Here is an 18,057-nt window from a genome sequence, read left to right as displayed (position 1 = left end):
ATCACCATGGACAAAATAGAGACTTTATTCGCTGCTGCAGTACTTCTTTATTTAATTAACAATAGCACAACATTTAGTCAAATATCCACGTTAACTGGCAGATGTGTTAGGTTTAACCACTCTAATTTACATCGTTGCTTTCCCCCAGTCCACCTGTCATGACTAAGCTCTGTGAGGGACAAGACAAATGGAACTCCTAGACACTAAAATGTAAGTCTTTTAATTTCAAAGCAAAAAGGGCATATGGGAATTATAACTATGTCATTACAGTATTAAACCAAAAACCAACAACAGAGAAAAAAACCCTCAAAATTAATAAACACATAACGATATACACATAGTCTAATAAGTCTACAGTATTTCTGAGCTAATAAAGCCATTTTCTTACTGGATTAATTATCAGTAGATATATGTTGGAGCTGTTCCATTGTTTCTAAGATGAGCTTCTGCTCTCCTCCTCACCCTTTTTTTATCCTGCTCCAAATTTCTGATTTCAGCTGATCAGCTGAATGAGCCTCGGTTCATATAGTGCTGACCACAGATAATTCCATCTGTATCTTTCTAATAGACGTGCAATTCACAAAATGACCCCATCTGACCTGTGAAAATACAGCCTCTTTCATTCAAACTGCAGCACTGCGACTAATAAAGAAAGAGCAGCAGTGTGGTCAGGCCTCAACTAACCCCTCAATACCCTAGAGATGAGGTTAGTGTTGTTCTCTACCATGTGATTTGACGCTTACCACTATCCCTCCTCCTGTTAAATATTCATCCACTTTTTCAACATAAAGCAACAATAGGTACTTGAGAGAGGCCCTGTGGTCTAACTGTATGTGTTCAGGTGATACAGTGAAGTACTTCTCATTTAAACTTTGTGACTGTGTGGCTGAAACAGATAAAGATGGATATAGAAGTGATGTACAGTTGTCTAATATATTTTTGTATCTAAACCCTCACTTTCTGCCCCTTTTAATGTAGGTAAAATAGACCTCTACTTACACATGACAGCCTTGCTGCATTCAGACAGCTGCGCACGCACACACACACACACACACACACACACACACACACACACACACACAAACACACACACACACACACAGTTAAATTCAGTGATGAATAACAATATGAATGTAGCTATAAGTATGTAAGTATAAATGTATAACCTATGAGAATTTACAGTGAGAACATCAGTGTATCATTGGTGTAATATTTAAAGGAGAGAGTCTGAATCAGTGAGCGATGGTGCTGCTCTGCTGCTCTCTAGTGTTTAGCTGTCACAGCATCATGCTTAAACAGCAGCTTAACACAGAAAAACATTGTTTCACTGACCTCCTCTACCTAAAACTGTCTGAGGTCTGTAGCACCACTGACTACTGACAACTAACGATTACGTCAAGTAGTAGTTTTACAGAGCGGACGTACAGACAAAGGTAGGACACATTTACAGAGTGTTCTGTCAGATTCAGTGATTCCAATAGTGGCACAGCAGTCATTTGATGAAAGCTCCAGTACCCGTAAGACCTCTGTAACCACTGTGGGATTGACGACCATCTTTTTTTAATACCTGTGGTGACTATGAGACTGTATTCCAAAAAACCCTCTGCGGAATAGGAGTACTGTAATGGCCATGTAATGTTTGAAGCTACTTGTGTCAGCAGTACCTGCCTAGTCAGGCTGTTTGTTTACAGGTTCTTCCTCTCCAAAGCCTCCTCCATTGCATGCTACTTAGGAATATGTAGGAGGTGAAGGTTAACTACCCATTATGTTTATCCTCAGCCTAGCCATGATTTATGTAAAAATAATACATTACAGAGAGAAACTTACAGATGAATGTGTATTGCTTTTTTCAAGTATTATGTTCCCTGATTTTCAGTCCGGAGAGCACCATAAGAGCTGTGGGTTTGATATGGGTAATATGTTAAGAAATCGCTTCTGTGAAAGTTGAGCTCTGTGCTCAATTCAGCTGTCCATTATAATGCATCTACGGTAACTGAGCAAACTACATCTCAAACTACTGGGCAAATTACACATTATTTTATCCTACAGATATATGATAAAACACACAGCTATTTAACATTTGGTGGTGGAGTGAATGTCAGCATGAACTCCTCACTGATTTATAACATTACTTAGTGACATTTCAAACAGACCACTGCGACACATATTTGCGCAGCCAAGTGTAGCATAATATCAAGTCATCTGTTTGTTTGTGCCATGTTTTGACACCACATTACATAGTGCAAGTTCCTCCCATTCCACGGTGTGGTGTGTAAGCTGTTTGTTAGCTGATAACCTTCTCAGCAACTTGGAGATAAACGCCACATGCTGCTAACATGAAATGCTGATAGCCTATATGACAGAAATGCATTGTGACTGCATAAATGAAGACCCTGTGGAGGAAAACATTTCTGTTTAAAGTAAGTACATTTATAAACTACTCATTTTTGACCACAATAACAGCAATTAAAAACAGTAATGACGTGTACTTCTGTTTACCACATCATATCAAAGACGCCCAGCAGGTGGCGTGTGCTGCAGTGTAAGTTTAACAAAATTAGGCCTGATGTAGTGAAGGTTCGCTCCATGTGCAAGCACATGAAAGCCTCCAACAGTAGGATAGGCCCAAAGGACCACAGCATAAAGAGGTGCATTTGAAAGCAGAGGTAATTGATTTTTTGCAAGTGATTACAGAAGCAGAATTTAATACACTGCTTTTGATTTCAGCTCTTTTCATCGCTGCTACTTGTTTTGTAAATGTGACACCAGAGGGTCGGGACAAATGCAACTCCCTTCAGAATCCCGCACTCATCATTTTGCTATTGACCTGGCGCCAGCACCACAAAACAGGACAAGTAATTTAATTTGCCACTGCTGCCGACCTTGAAGCAGAGAATGTAGGCTAACAGAATCCCAATAGGGAGGCTTGAAGAAAACGTCACGGGAGCTGAGAGGGGGTCAGGCTGTTCTACGTGTAGCATCACACACACACACACAGTCTCCTCACCTCTACAGGAGCACTTTTGTCCTTCATGTTTGCATGCAGCGAATGATAAGATTAGTTTATTTTTGTTTTAAATGTAGAAGAGTACTATCGTAGTTAAGTAATTGTGTTACAGATGATTTAATTTCAGGCTTACTAACAGTTAGAATATCCTTTGTATAATACCCTGACCTTATTATTTTAGCAACATAAAAGTATCTTATAATAACAGTCAAGGCAAAGGTTTTGAAGAACAGTGCTGTTAATATCTCACCCTTTTCACAACAGTGTTTGTGCTTCCCCCCAAATGTTATCTTCCTCATAGTGAAATAGACTACCGTATTTAGTTATGGGAAGTAAGGTTGATTATAGCAACAGATAACACTGCTGGTAAAAGCAGTTAGTTAAAGGTCAGTACTGACCTAATCCAGATGAAGATGTGGAACTATGTAAGTAATTTCTCACAATCATGGATAAGATTGTGACTCATTGTGTAAATCACACTGAAGTCAAAGAATTAACATCTCTCAATCTGAGAGCATAGGAGGGCAGGAGAAATGAATGGTATGTATGCCCTGTGTTCAGTCATATTTACTTATTTTAGCAAATATTTAACAAGAATTGACATATTTGCATCTCTGTTGCATCTCTATTGATAAGATCAGATCTCTTAAAAACTGAATGTGTTTCAAAAGGCCTTGCAGCAAGTAAAAAATAATGACACATTCACTGAGCTTTCGCAAATTGCTTTGTCACTGTGTTACCATGCAGCCATTTTGTCATTGTGACTTGTCACCACAGTGATGGTATGACCGATAAATTCTGAAATCCCTTAAGGAAAGCAAGTGTTCTATTACTTTATTATATATTAGTGATGTCTTGCGTGCAGACACATACCCTGTCCAATCTCTCATCACCCACAGGGAACAAATGCACCAAAGTCCGCTTCCAGTCATGTGATGTGATCTGATTGTAATTGCAGCTGTAACTTGCTACCCTATTGAGGTGACATCTTAAATCTCAGCGGAGAAAATATCTTCGGTTAGAATTCAATATTGGTCATAAAATCTAAATATAAGGCCCCAGAGACTAAGCTGTTTCACAGAGCACTGCGGTAGCTTCTTGGCAAAAACATGCACAGGGTGAAAATGGAGCACAGCCACTTACACAAGAGCTTCTGCTATTGAGATTATTTGTGTAATATTTGTGATATGATGCAATAACTTTGAAGAAGCTATTTGAACTGGTTATTTTAATCCAGTCCAATGTGTCCTTGTCTTCCAGCATGCCAGTGTTTCTAATAGAGACCTGTAGGTTTTCCAGCCACGCTGTCTTTAATGACATAGCTTATGGCCACAGCCCCATCCAACAGCCTTCATTATGATTCAGTAATCACTGGCTACATTTGTTTTTCTTTTCCTCTACTCTGTATCTTTCTCTTTGTAAACCTACAGGCCTCTGTCTCTGTCCCCCTCTGTTTGACTTCTCCTGAGCAAGACAAATCCAGTAGTGAGCAAGAGCTGGTACTGGAGAAATTGTTTGTTGACTCTTCAGCACAGACTGGTGCTCTGTAGGGGAGCAGTCTGTTATTTATGGCTCAGGGCCTTATGTGATTGGCTGAGGCAAGATATAATTATGTCTGGTGCTCAGTTTAGCTAGTTTTAGATTTACAAAAGGTGCCATGTTGAGTTCACTGGTTGCTAGGTTACTAAGCAGAGCTTCTTGTATTGTATAGAAAATGATTTTCGTATAGACCAATTTTTGTGTGGTGGTTAAACTCTAGGGCCTACTTACCCTTAACCTATTGAAACATGGTTACTTTAAACTGGGCAATGAAAATAAAAAATGACTGATATGGTTGTATGAGATTGTATGGGTACTATTTGGTATTTTGTTTGTGTCAAAGGATAGGTTCATAATTTTACACAGAATATGGAATATTAGTTTTGGCCCTGTCACTTACATTGTAAACCCTATAAGAAGGACTTAATGACCTGCATGTGCAGATCTATACTTTGCCTCCTACGTGGTTAATATTGTGTTTTTGGTATTTCACAAAATCGCATATCAACAACCTTATTGCTTTTCATTTTGAAAAGAGTTGACTGTAGCGTAAGGTTAAATAATTTGATAAGAAATAGTGCTGCTCTTTTAAATATATAACAGCACACAAAGTAGTGTAAGACAATGGAATCAAGGTCGGTAGAGAAATTAATAGTTTTTAAAATATTTAGTAGAGAAGGGCTAAGCATGCTTTTGAACAACATTCTTCTATTACTGATTTGTTGTTTAATATGAATTTGTACAATTAATGGACTGTGATGGACTGTGTGGAACTTCAACAACAGAGGATGATGGTGCATTATTGTACTTACTGAGGTCATCAGTGTTGCAAAGTTTTCCTGCACTATACTTGGAGGTGAGATGGCTGGAGTTGGATAAGGAAGCGGCAGGATAAGTTGTTTAAAAGGTTAAGGTACAGAAAAAGACTTACTGCAAAGCTTCTTTAATAAGTGTAAAATTGAATTCCTGTGAGGCGAGGTTAATTAAATTATTGGTTGTGCATGAAATAAAGGAATTGAATAATTTCAAATGAAATGAATAATTATCTTTAAAAAATGGTAACTAATGGATATTGCCTTATTAGCCTTGATCTGGGTGGTCAGACAGGGACCTTGAATAGACTAATGGGATTATGCCAGTTTGAATTGGTCTTTGCCATGGTTATTCCACACACAAATGGCAGTCATGTATTTGTGTATTCCCTATAGGAGGTGGGAGGTGAAGCTGAGACTTCAGCACTCCAACATAGATAATCCTATTGTGTATTCCATACCATGACTTATGTGATGATTGCCTTTTAATAATAAATGTGCCGTCATATCATTAAAACACAGGGATGCAAAGAGAGTCAAGGCTCAGAGTTCTCCTCATCCAATCCCTTTATTTTAAATATATGGACTGCCATAGTTAATAAACTATAGCTCAAGGCCTTATGTGTTTGTTGCTTTGATGAGTGCACAGAGTTGCAGATTTTAATTTGCTGTTTTGAACTGGGTTCTTTTAGCAAATGCGTTGCATCTTATGGCAATAAATAACAACTATTACAGGTGGAAGTTTATTTATGTCAGATCCCAATAGAGAAATAAATACATTTATGTGGAAGTAGCACCTGGTTTCATTGTACCAAGGGTTATTAAAGAGTACATGACACCATGTCAGGGCATAGCTGAGTGGGTACTGTAAGTATAGAGTCTCATCTTTTTACACCTAATTACTGGTGTCATTTTATAGCAAACTGTTGTGACAGTGGGTTGTGGACAGTCAGTTAATAGATCAAGCTTTCTGTATCTACTGAAAATAAAGATAAGATTGTTTTAAAAGTGTCCAAACTGGCATGGTAAATTAACTCACAGTGTCTGGTGTCTCACAAATTCCATAGATAGGTGATAGTTAACATATTTCCATGGTTTCTACGGGGCAGATTATGACCTTTAGATTTAGAAAATAATTAAAATTGTACTTTCATGTAAAAAATTTTGACTGTCACCTCTCTCCCTCTCTTTCTGTCTCTCTCTAGCTCCTTAGCGTAGCTAGGAATGCAGTAGTGCCACTTGCAGGCCGCAGTGTCCAGGGAGCCCTAAAAAGGGAAGGAGTCTCACTCTGATTCCTGGCAGCTCGTGGAACAGTGGAGGCTAAATTAGGCCTGGTTTCATTGACTTCCAAACCCCCAAGTCCCAGCAACCCTGCAGCATAGAGGAGGGAAAGCCGGCTGGTGTTCAGGGCCCCTGATGCTTTCTCAGAGCTTCTCCAGACACTGCCTGGGTAAGTTGAAGTGTCAGATGGAGACAGCTCTCATTTTAAGCTTTCTGGCTTAAGATGAGAGATTGAGGTTGCATCTCTTGATAATTTACTGAGGAAATGGAAAAACTATGAATAACATTAAAGGTTTTGTGATGATTAGCATTTTATGGTAATAAATAATTATGAGATAAACTTCACTAATCGTATAATTGTTTGTTTGTTTGTTTGCTTAAACTGGTATTTGTATGAGCTTCACATGCAATAAAAGCAACATAAAACAAGAGTTTCTGGCACAAAACAGAGGCTACAACTTGTGTTGACATTTGTTAATGGAAAATATGTGAGATTTCATAATGAATTTAATAGGCTATATACATTTAACAGTATAGTATAGCATTTAACTGCATGGATTTGCTTTAACCATTATGTAATGTGTTGCACATTGTGTGCAGCCTACTCAGTATGTTTTTTTTTCTGCTGATAAAATGCTTGTTGTCTACCTCCTTCTCTCCTCTGCTCTTTCCCCTTTGCTGTGCTGTCCAGGGTGATTGACCATGTCTCTTTCTCTGTGTTGGCAGTCGGAGACAGGTGCTGAGTGCTGCTGAGTGTGTGGGCTCCAGGGGCCTGGTTCGACATTCCAGTGATAGTTTGATAGACACAGTCCTTAGGGGAGGAAGAGGAGGAGCCCAAATGCCAGCACCAACTTCAATGAAAAAGAACTGAAGGGGTAAGTAAAATCTTGTGACAATGTACCTGCTCTGGGGAAACATATTGATAACATAGCGCAAGTCCCTTTTCTTTTTTTAATCTCACATACAGCCTGCACAACACCTCACTTCCTGATTCACTAAGCTGCTTCAGTACTTATCATTCAGGCTGCAAACTGGTTTAATGTCACAGGCACTTCCTCTTTTCACACACTCATAGGCTGCAAGCATGCTTGCCTGTTCACACATATGCATTAGACACAAAGCATCTACACACAGTTTGAAAAAGGAGGGAAAGAGGAAGTTATAAAAAGGGGTAGCAGAAAGAGGCGGGGAAAATAACAAGGTGACCATATTTGGCATCAGTAGATAATACAACAAGCAGAAGATGCAAATGAGATAAGGACTGGTTGTCATGGCGACTTGATGTTGCGCAGTGATGGTTCGCTGTAAACCTGACCACATTTGTGGTATGGCCGTTGCCAAGCAGAAGGTGCTATTATGAGAGTGAGAGAGTAGAGTGAGAGAAGTAGAGGAAGAGCAAAATGAAGATGTTAGTTCATCCCACAATGCATTGCGTCAGCGTGACCTGCGTTGAAGTGGCTTCATCTGTCTCAGTGGCACGTCAGCAAGAGACAGACACACAGGTAAGCTCTCAGGCTGTAAAATCATTATCGATAGAATTACTGTCTCCACATAAATTATAATATCTCCATAGTATAGTGATTTGTTGTTTTATTCCATGCTTACTTTTTAAACATTTTTTTGTTGTTTTAATTGGTTTTTAAGATAGTTTTGCCTTCTCACATATTTCTCTCTTACACTTTATGAAGTTTCTCTGCTGGAGCATAACGATGTTTTGTTCTTCTCTGTACAATGAAGGATAAATGCAAGGAGAGTAAATGTAATATTTGCAGCAATATGTCTGCAGGCTGCACTTAGACAGCAAAAGTACTAAACACTTGCATGAAAGGCCTCGTTGCAAAGGGTGTTTCCATTCGTTCCATTTTATCTCCAAGATAAGCTTTGAGCTTGAATAGCACGCACACACACACACACACACACACACACACACACACAAGGGTCTCAGATGGGGACAAGACAGTGTGCTATTTCCTCTCTCTGTATTTCAAACCTGACAGCTTGAATTGCACCTGCTTCCCCTCACTGTATCAAAGAAAAGCACAAATTTACAATAGAATGTGTGTATTTTTCAGAATACAGACATTTACAAATTGTGAACTTTTATGTAAATTTTAGTAAAGTGTAGCATATTTTTAAGAATTTTGTTTCCATGGGGAACTGCACATGTTCTAAAGTAACATACAAGCACAAGCAATGTGATTGCATTGTATTGTTTTCTTTCTCATTCTGTAGCCTCCACAATAAGTTACAGATAAAGTGTCTGACATTGAACACAGCTCCCTACTGTGGGCCTTTCTGCCACATTGTGTACTGTTGCAGTTGTTGCTGTGATGGTCTGTAATAGGAGTGTAATGTGTATTTGCAGCCTTAATGATAGATGAGCCGTCAGAGTTTGGCACACAAATGCTCTGAGACATTTCCTCAGTAGAGTGAGAGTTCACATCAGCCAGCTAGTGTCATTTACAGAGGGCTGGGAAATAGCAGAGCACTGAGTTGGTAAGGAAGCTTATGGTGGAAAGTTGAATTCATCAGGGAGGAGCGAGAGAAAATAAGGCTAACCTAAGGTGAGGGGTTACAATTTTTTATGGTCAGCGAAGCAGGGAGGTCACACATGCTAGCCTGTCCTGAAGATTAGAGTGCTAGTTTGAGAGAATATTACCAGCTTCTTTTGGAAAGTAATGTTTTATTTTTTATTTAATCTAACTTCACTTTCACTTTGTACATTTTCAAAAAACAGATAAATAAAACCACTGAACAAAATCAGCACAACAGAGGCAGTGACATCCTGATTTGTGTGCTTAATATGGACCACAGCTCAAAAACTGTTGAAAAAGAAGCTCCTACAACTCATAATGCAACTACAGATATTATTTGAGCCACAACTGTTTTGATGTGTAAATTTGGTGGAATTCCCCTTAAACTACACTGCTTATACATGTACACACCTCTTCCTGTTTTCAGTTGGTTAACATTAGTATGTGTGAGAACAGTTTGCTCAACCCCAGTATGTGGATTCCTGTAGCTCTTTGCCAATACTTAAACAGCTCCACAGCCTCATTGATCTCACAGAGTTAACAACAGTCTCAACATATCTGTGAGATACAAGACATGTAGGAGGTTAAAACATATGGCTTATGTCACTTCAGAAAAACACATATATAAGTATATAAGTAGGATAGGACAAAATAAAGAAAGAGGTGTCTGTTATACATTTGATCAAATTATATGCAGAATGAAATCTGAAACTATTACCAGTTGAACTAAATTACTAAACCATCTGGTAACTGCAAAATTTGGCTACGTGCTCATACCTCTAATTCGATAAGAGGAATATAGTCGTGAGGATTGTGACAAATAGACAAGTGGTTGTGGTTCTTTCAGGGGGAAGTTTAGGGGAATGAAGATGTAGTTGTAAGTGAGAGAAAGTGATGAGACAACAGAGTCGAGGCATATTTAAGTTGATAATGAATACAAAGTGTGGTTTAGCAGTGCAGAGGAGAAATAGATGCAGAGAGCAGCAAAAGCACTGGCATACACTCAGCTGCAGTAGAAGAGGGGAAATTCCACGTCAGTGTCAGAGTTTCACAGAGAGCTCAGACCAAGAGGCATTGCTAATGCCTCTCCTATTGAGCCAGGACAACTTCAGTTACCATGTTTCTTATTATGGGTCAAGGAAAACTCTGTTTGGGGGTTAGAGTGACCTGCTGTTTCCACAGATCAGCAGCTAAACACATTTGCTGTTTAAAAAGACATACTGTATGTGTTCTAGTAGAATTATTTCCATGGTTGGCAATAGATCTTCTTACATCACTAATGAATGATGGTTGGAAGTACTGCTGCTGTAGCTAATAATGCCACTGTCTATCAAATTCTGATCACTTCAGAAAAATAGTACTATTACATTTTTTTTATCTGACACATAAAATATTTGTCTGGTTCTTTGGGAGCTTGCAGGAACATTGCACCAGAATATTGGCTAGGTAAAGGGTTAGCACTGCAGCTGGGGCTCTACCACAGATTGTCACCTGGGGTTTAGGGGCCTGCTGTGTAAATTAGAGATGACTTATCACCAGCTTTGTATTAAACAGAGCTGTGCAGCAGCAGAAACTGGTCCAGAGAGGGAGGGAAGGTGTGGAACAGCAAGACAGCTGGGGCGTGACTGTTTTAAATAAACCAAAGAAAAAGATAATTTATACATCTTCCTATGACTAGATTGATGTGTGAGCATATGGCATTATGGGGACATGTGTGATCTCAGCCAAAGTGAATTCAGTGTGTGTAGTTTGTTTTATTCATAAATTAAAATACATATTTTGATATTCTAAACATGGCCCTGTGATGGACTGGTGACCTGTCCAGGGTGTACCCCTGCCTTCCACCCGAGAGAGCTGGGATAGGCTCCAGCAGATCCCCGTGACCCTGAGCCAGGAAAAGCGGGTATAGAAAATGGATGGATGGATGGATATTCTAAACAGACAAGAGTATAAATGCACTCTCTCCCTGATCAGAGTCAAATGAAGTGAGCCATAGACAATATGCAGGATCAGTCAGAAAACTTGGCGTCAGCACACAGCTCAAAATCTGTAAAGATTCCTGCAGATGCCAATGCCACTATCTCCATGGCTACCGGATATTGCAGCATCAGGCCCAAATCAAATTCTTGGAGGCTTCTTCAGCTTCTTTAGATTTCCTCTGGATACTGGGCTTGCTGTGGCAGACACCCTGAGTCAACAATAATACAGTAGCAGCAGCAGTTGTCTTGTCTGAGTTAGCCTTTAATAATATGGTGCTGACCTGCAACTGCAGTGGTTTGTATGTTTGTGAATAGTTATTAACACACAATTCTTACATCATCTACGTTACTCTGAATGTATAGCCACTTATTAGTGGAGACTAGTTTGTTTTAGTACAAGTCAGTGTGTCCTGATTTTATAGTGGGTGCAAGGCTGAGCTGTCTGAGGGTTGCATGCCATGGAAAGGCAGCATAACACAGAGACGATCCAGACAGATGCCAGACCTAATCTGTCCCAAACTCCCTGAAAATCTTTCCACATTTCTTTCCTCCACACCCTTAATTCAATCTTTCCATCTGCTGTTTTTCTCTTTATTCTTCCTTACCTTTTCAAGTCCCTTGTATCACTTGTTTGTGTCACACTCTCTCCTCTTGGGTCACATTTAACATTATCACAGCTTTTACCTCCCATGCCTTCCTTACACAGCATGGTCTTTCCTTGTTTATATGTTTATCCTGTTAATCATTTTCCTTATTTTCTCCTTTATATTTGCTGGTTTTTCTCCCAATGTGTCCTTTCTCCCTTTACCTCTCTTTTTCCTCAGCCTCACTGGACAGGGAAGGGCAGTGTTGCTGTAACTGAGCCAGCACTTCCTGGTGTTATTCTAGGGGGCGTGGCTAGCCTTTAGTGAGGAAGAGAGAGGGACTGCAGGATCTGTATGCCCAGTGCAGTTAGAGTTCCCTCCTCCACCTCTTCTTCCTCCTCCTTCTCCTCCTCTACAGCTGTTGCTACTGCCGCCGAGCGAGCGCCACTTTTCTCAGGCAGCAGACAGACGATCCAGTGGCTAGGGAGTCAGTAGAGACACAGCCCAGCCCGTCTTAGCACAGCTCAGCACAGCCCAGCTCAGCCACTTCAAGAGGCAGGGGAGGGGAGACACTAGCGCACACAACCAACGCTGCAACGCACACACACACACAATCACACAGACAAACACTCCTCCTCTCTCTCTCTCCTCTCTCTCTCTCACTCTGGTGCTCAGCTCTGCACAGCTCCCCTACTCATTTGCTGCTGATTCACTCGCTCACTCGCTTGCCTCTGTTCTGCCAGTTGCTCTGCCTTGCTGCGCTCTGCCTGCCTGCCTGAGAATGGTCCAGCCGGTGCCTGGGGGTCTGCTGTCGCGGCCTGTCTGAAAACACGCATAAACACACAGTCAGCCGACACACGGAAGCACACACACACTCAAACTGGAGAGCAATGTGAGAGGTAAGAGCTTGGTTCATAACCCTCCTCCTTGTCTCAGTGGTTTATCTAGATCTTTCCTCCTATGTGTGCTGCAGTCTTTTACTTTCCAAAGTAAGCATCTGTGCAGTGGGGCATGGGGAGAGATATGGGGATTGTTTGCACAGTGTCTGCTGTGTGTGTGTGTTCAGTATACAGGCCACAAGGTTAGCATCTATTTGTTACGGTTTCTTTTATAGATACAGCCACACATGCACATACACACACAGTTCGACTGATCCTTGGCTCAAAGCAGACAGTCACACAATAGCTACTTCCTGAGGGTAGCGCTAGTTAGCAAGAAAATTTGTTGGAGTGTGTGTGCGTGCGCGTGTGTGTTTTGGAGGGCCGTGGTTGTTCCAGGAAGCAGTGAGAGGATCAATAGATCGCCCACTCAGCTTTCATTCCCTCCGTCTGACTCAACATTGGACATGTTGAGAGTTATCCTGAAGGGCTTGGTTAACAAGGAGAATGGTAAAACTCTGATTCCCTTTTACCTTTTCCCTGCCTTGCTGCGTCAGCCTAAAGGGGGAAGCATGGTTTTGCATGTGTACGTGTGTCTCTACGTATGTGTGCTGTTTAAGACAAACTCCCGCCCTGCTGCATGTAAATTATGTGTGACATGTGAGGCTGCTGATACCTTATATGGTGAGCACAGTATTTCAGTACAGTAGAATCTTGCCAAGCATTCCGGGTCGCGGGAGGAGAGAGTGTGTGAGAGGGTGACTCTGTCTGTGGGAGTGAGTGCATTAGTGTGTGTGTGTGTGTGTGGCCGTGTGGAGTAGTTGCATGTATCTGATAGGGGGGAGTAACTGAGAAAGAGGAAGAAAGTTGAAGAAAGAAGGAAAGAGGTCAGGCAGAAGAGAGAGACAGGCAGAAGCAGACCCAGTAAATGGAGGGATTTTACTTGTTTATGTTTAGACTGGAGTGAAAGTAAGTAGTTTCTTACTTTATAAAGGCTTTGTGACATTACATTAAGTTCGCTCTGTAATGTTTTTCTCTCATTCGGTAGTTATGTTTGTCTCTATGGATGGTTCTTTTGTAGTGGGGGTCAAAAAACTGTCTAAATAACAGAAGGACTTTATTCTGGATCAGAGATCTAAAGTTTTAAGCTCCAGCTTTCATTCCCCTGTGTTTTTGTCAGTCCTCTCTTCTACCCTTCTCTGCTTTGCCTCTCTGGGTTTCCTCTTGGTGGTGTGTCCGTGGTTGGGGCGATGATGAGGAATGTTGTTGTTGTGACTTGCATGGATTGAGGATGGCTCAGACAGCAGCACACACACACACACACACACACACACACACAAGTACTATATGTGAACACATCCATGCATGTGTAACACAGATGTGTGACAGATTGCATAGTTGAGACTAAAATCCCCACGGTAGCTTTGCTGCAGGTAGACTATCAGTTTCTGTCTAGAAGAAGCCTGAGGAAGGAGTTGTTATTGTCAGTGTGAATGTATTAGGTAATAATGTCAAGGATCAAAATTGCACTCTGTATGGTTGTACATGTGTGCAAATTGCTCTATATTTATGCATGTTACCTACGATCTACGATTTGCCCTACAGACAGGATAATGTGCATGACTGAATCTGCGCTGACAGGTTAAGCTTTTATTTCACAAGGGCAATGCTGTATATTCCTACTGTGTTATAACCACATTTCAACCCCTACAAGCAACAGTTTGACACAGTTTTGGCTGAGTAAGACACCTTTCACTTAATGAAATTCCAAGCTAACCTTAGATGAGCTGACTTTAAATGTAGGAGATGCAGTTTCTCATTACACTGGTAACTCAGTAAGTTCATAACCTGTGATATTATGTAGCTGTTTCAGGTCTTATCAAGAAACTAGTAATAATATTAAAACTTCTGTTTTCAGACTTTGGAGTATAGAGAATATAAAGCCAGTGTTTCCGCTATTTGGACCACACAGCGTTGCTAATAATCAGGACAAGCAGCATGTCAAAGCTACTGTTCCTGTCGTCAAGTGTCTAGTTATTTCTTTGTTGTTTTGTCCTGAGGTACATGTGTCAACACAAGCCTGCCCTTTGTTTTTCCCAGCTGCATCGGCTCCTGCTCACAGCTATGACATCTTAAAATCTCTATCTCTGCAGGAAGGACATGTCAGTAACACACTTCTGCCCCTGTAGTCTTATCCTCTTACTCGTAGTCTCTTTCTAGCTGCTACCTAGCCTTTGTTTCTCTCACTGTCACACCACTGGGTATGTTTACCTCAGTGTAATATACTATAACAGACCGCAACACGAGTTAGTAAATACAAGTATGATACATTCAGTAGCATTGCAAGTTCTCTATGAAAATAATTGACTATATGAAAATAATACAGATCAGACAAAAGACAAAACTGGTAAAATATGTTTGCATGTAATATACTGACAAAGAAACTAAGAAGCCTACTGTGTGTTGCTTATGGTGGCATACAAAATTAGCCACTGTATGCTCAGTATGTAAATTAATAACATAGATGCAAAGCTGTTAGTAAATGTGGTTTGAGAGAGTTGGTGCTGTTTTTTGGGAAATTTTAATTTTAAAGATGGAAAGCCACAGCAGAATAAAGCAAAATATCTACTTACATTATATATTCATGTCAAAAAATGTCATAATTTTTCGCCTAGGGATAAGTGCTAGGTTAAGCTGTATCTGTATATAGATGGATGCAAGTAAAAGAAAAAAACAATATATGCAGCATGTTAAAAATGTATTGGTCTACCACTGCCAAAATGGCTTTACTTCAGCATGGCATACATTTTACACTTATAAATACAATTTCTACAGCATGGATGAACACCATTCCTCTAAAATATATCCCCTGATCTAATGCAATCATTGCATACAATTCACATTATCTTAACACAGTATAACGTATAAGTCAGCCTGACTATGTATCACCACACTGACACAAACAACATAAATGTGATCCAATGAACCACTCATTAAACCATAAGGCCAGCCATTATGCTCACTGTCCGTTGACTTGCACACACATATGCACACAAAGGTGCAGTGTTGTACAGAGTCAGATAGTCACCACAGCCTAAGAATACTCAGTGTTAGGACACATAAAGGTTTGTGTGTTTGCATAGGTTTGCATTTGTATAGTTTGTCAGTATGAGTATGATAGCTCTTTCCATGTATACTAAACAAGAGATCTCATTGTTTTTTTATAGGACCACTCTCAGAGGAATAAACAGGCATTGTTTGTTGTATGTTCCTTCCCTAAGACTCATGTTTAAAACCATGTTATTGAATCCTGTGACAAATAAATCGGTAAAACTAAGAAGGCTGAAGAGACGAGAGGAGATACAGACTTGATGATAATGAGAAGGAGGATAATAATACTAACTATAGTTAGACTAAGGTGAGGATAACTCAAATATGTAAGGGTTTATTATTGCCCTATGAAGTATCGCTGTGTGCATGAGCTTTATTTAATGCACTGTGATTTTCCCCTAGCCATTATGCATGTTTTACACAGACCTTACTGGGTGCAATCTTTCAACTAACATGAAAGGTCTCATCATAAAGGAAGCACAGTTTACTCAGGGACATGTGTGGTATAGATGGAGATATTGGATAGAGTAGCCCCCTCTATCTGTATGTGTGTGCCAGTATAAAAAGGATTAGGAGACAGTGAGGAGAACATGCTTATGTGTCCATACATGCTGCATCGTGTATGTGTGTACGTAAAGGTCAGTGAGGGCAATATTGACAGGCTGTATTCTCAGCATATGGGGCACCAGCAGCAAGGTCTGGGTGTTGCATTTCCTCCAGTGTCCTCCACTGTGATGATCTGTCTCAGCACACTGTCACCAACCACCACCTCATTCAATCTTAGCCATTTTTTGGAACTTTTTCAATGCCAAAATGAACAACACTGTGATGTATGTACAAGCAACATTTAGAATAATTTTGAAACAATAAAAGTCTTACATCTCTATGACCAGACCAAAGTAGTAGTTGAAAAAATTAGAGTGAAAAACACTCAGTTGGCCTGATGCTACTGAGTCTGAAAAGCAACTCTACTAAGCTTGAATATGACGTAGGTACACATACACATAAATGTGTGTTTGCGTGTAAATGTTAACGTATAAATGAAGCCCAACAATGCATTTAGAGGACCAGAGATCACCTTCACAGTTACTTTTTTAATAACAGATACAGCTTGGCACCAGTACTATGACCTTTATTATTTCTAATACAACTCTGCAGAGTGCAGCCTCCAGTATCTCATGACCCAGCTATGCTCAACATATAAACTTATAACATGCCACCTCATCAGGAATCTTATCATAACTGTGATCCACACCCTCTTTCTTGTTGTCTCTAGCATTTTATCACAATGACAACTTCTAGACCAGCCCAGATTAGCTTGTTGCTTTGATTGCTCTGGCGTTTCAATCAGTTAAAACATGTCCTCATAACAGAATAGCTCTCTGTGTTTAAGAAAACATCTTGATGATAATGAGTAAGCACCACTGACTAGTGTCCATCAATCAAGTCATTGGCAGTTTTTATGCATATCTGGGGCTTTTGGTGGAGGTGAAGGGTGGATTTCAACAGCCTCCTTAATTTGCAGAGAACAGATTTGTTTTTTGCCTCATTCAAGACATAGAAAAAGACAAACAGGCTAGCATTTCCTATCAGAAGCTGTTTCCCATTGAGGCATATGCTCTTGTCACATGACCATGAGCTGACGTGATGTGCTGATATCGAAGGCATATTTCCGCTTCCTCTTCACCCATGTAATGTAATAATTTCTACCACATGTCCTAAAGGGTGTGATATGAAGCACACAGTCTCTCTTGTGTGCTCTCTTCAGTGTGGTTGACCTTGCACCAGCTTTCAGGACCTTGGAGTCTGAGAGAGTGCTGCTGAGGATGCTGGAAGCGAACACAGTCCAGACAGTCACACCAGTAAAGGGCACAAAGGCAGAACCATAGATGGAGTTTTACGGGGTGGAGAAAACAGGAAGACCAAAGAAGTCAAAGATCGACTAGTTAAGACAGTATAAATTCTTTTGTTAGAGGAGAGAGGTAGATCATAATTTACAGTCATGTATTTGCAATGGATGCATTGACTGTTAAAATGATATTGATAGAGGGAGTGGCACACTGACAAGTAAAACTAGAGAGATGAAATCGATAGGGGACAGATACGGATCCAGACATGATGGGTCATAATGAGCCATCATTATAAGTCTGACTTTAAAAGAAACCATAGAAACAGATTAGATAGCCGGACCGAATGCAGGGGGCGTTAGCTTTTCATGCATCAGGTCATCACATTCTCACATTTTATTGAAGACAGCCCCTGGCGGCTTCTATTAAAAAAAAAAGTATCATAAGCGTCTCTGTTCTATCTCATTAGTTTATGTCCAGCTGTG

General features: G+C 40.3%; 1 protein-coding gene across 16 annotated transcripts in view; it reads left to right on the top strand.

Moving 5' to 3' along the window:
- The window catches only part of mbnl1 (muscleblind-like splicing regulator 1), a 47,413-nt gene that overhangs the window by 170 nt on the left and 29,186 nt on the right, over positions 1-18,057 (top strand). For 11 of the 16 annotated variants that reach the window (XM_026312814.1, XM_026312813.1, XM_026312811.1 and 8 more), the window contains exons 2-4: positions 149-210; positions 6,564-6,808; positions 7,366-7,514. The gene's annotated coding sequence lies outside the window, so the exon portion shown is untranslated. Of the gene's footprint in view, positions 1-148; positions 211-2,289; positions 2,421-6,563; positions 6,809-7,365; positions 7,515-7,997; positions 8,142-12,407; positions 12,636-13,104; positions 13,125-13,396; positions 13,584-18,057 lie in introns of those variants that run through there. The other 5 variants (XM_026312798.2, XM_026312802.1, XM_026312799.2 and 2 more) reach the window with 5 other exon arrangements.

The sequence above is a fragment of the Mastacembelus armatus genome, chromosome 17 (assembly GCF_900324485.2).
Source record: "Mastacembelus armatus chromosome 17, fMasArm1.2, whole genome shotgun sequence".
Lineage (NCBI taxonomy): Eukaryota > Metazoa > Chordata > Actinopteri > Synbranchiformes > Mastacembelidae > Mastacembelus > Mastacembelus armatus.
This window is presented reverse-complemented; position numbering and strand designations above follow the sequence as displayed.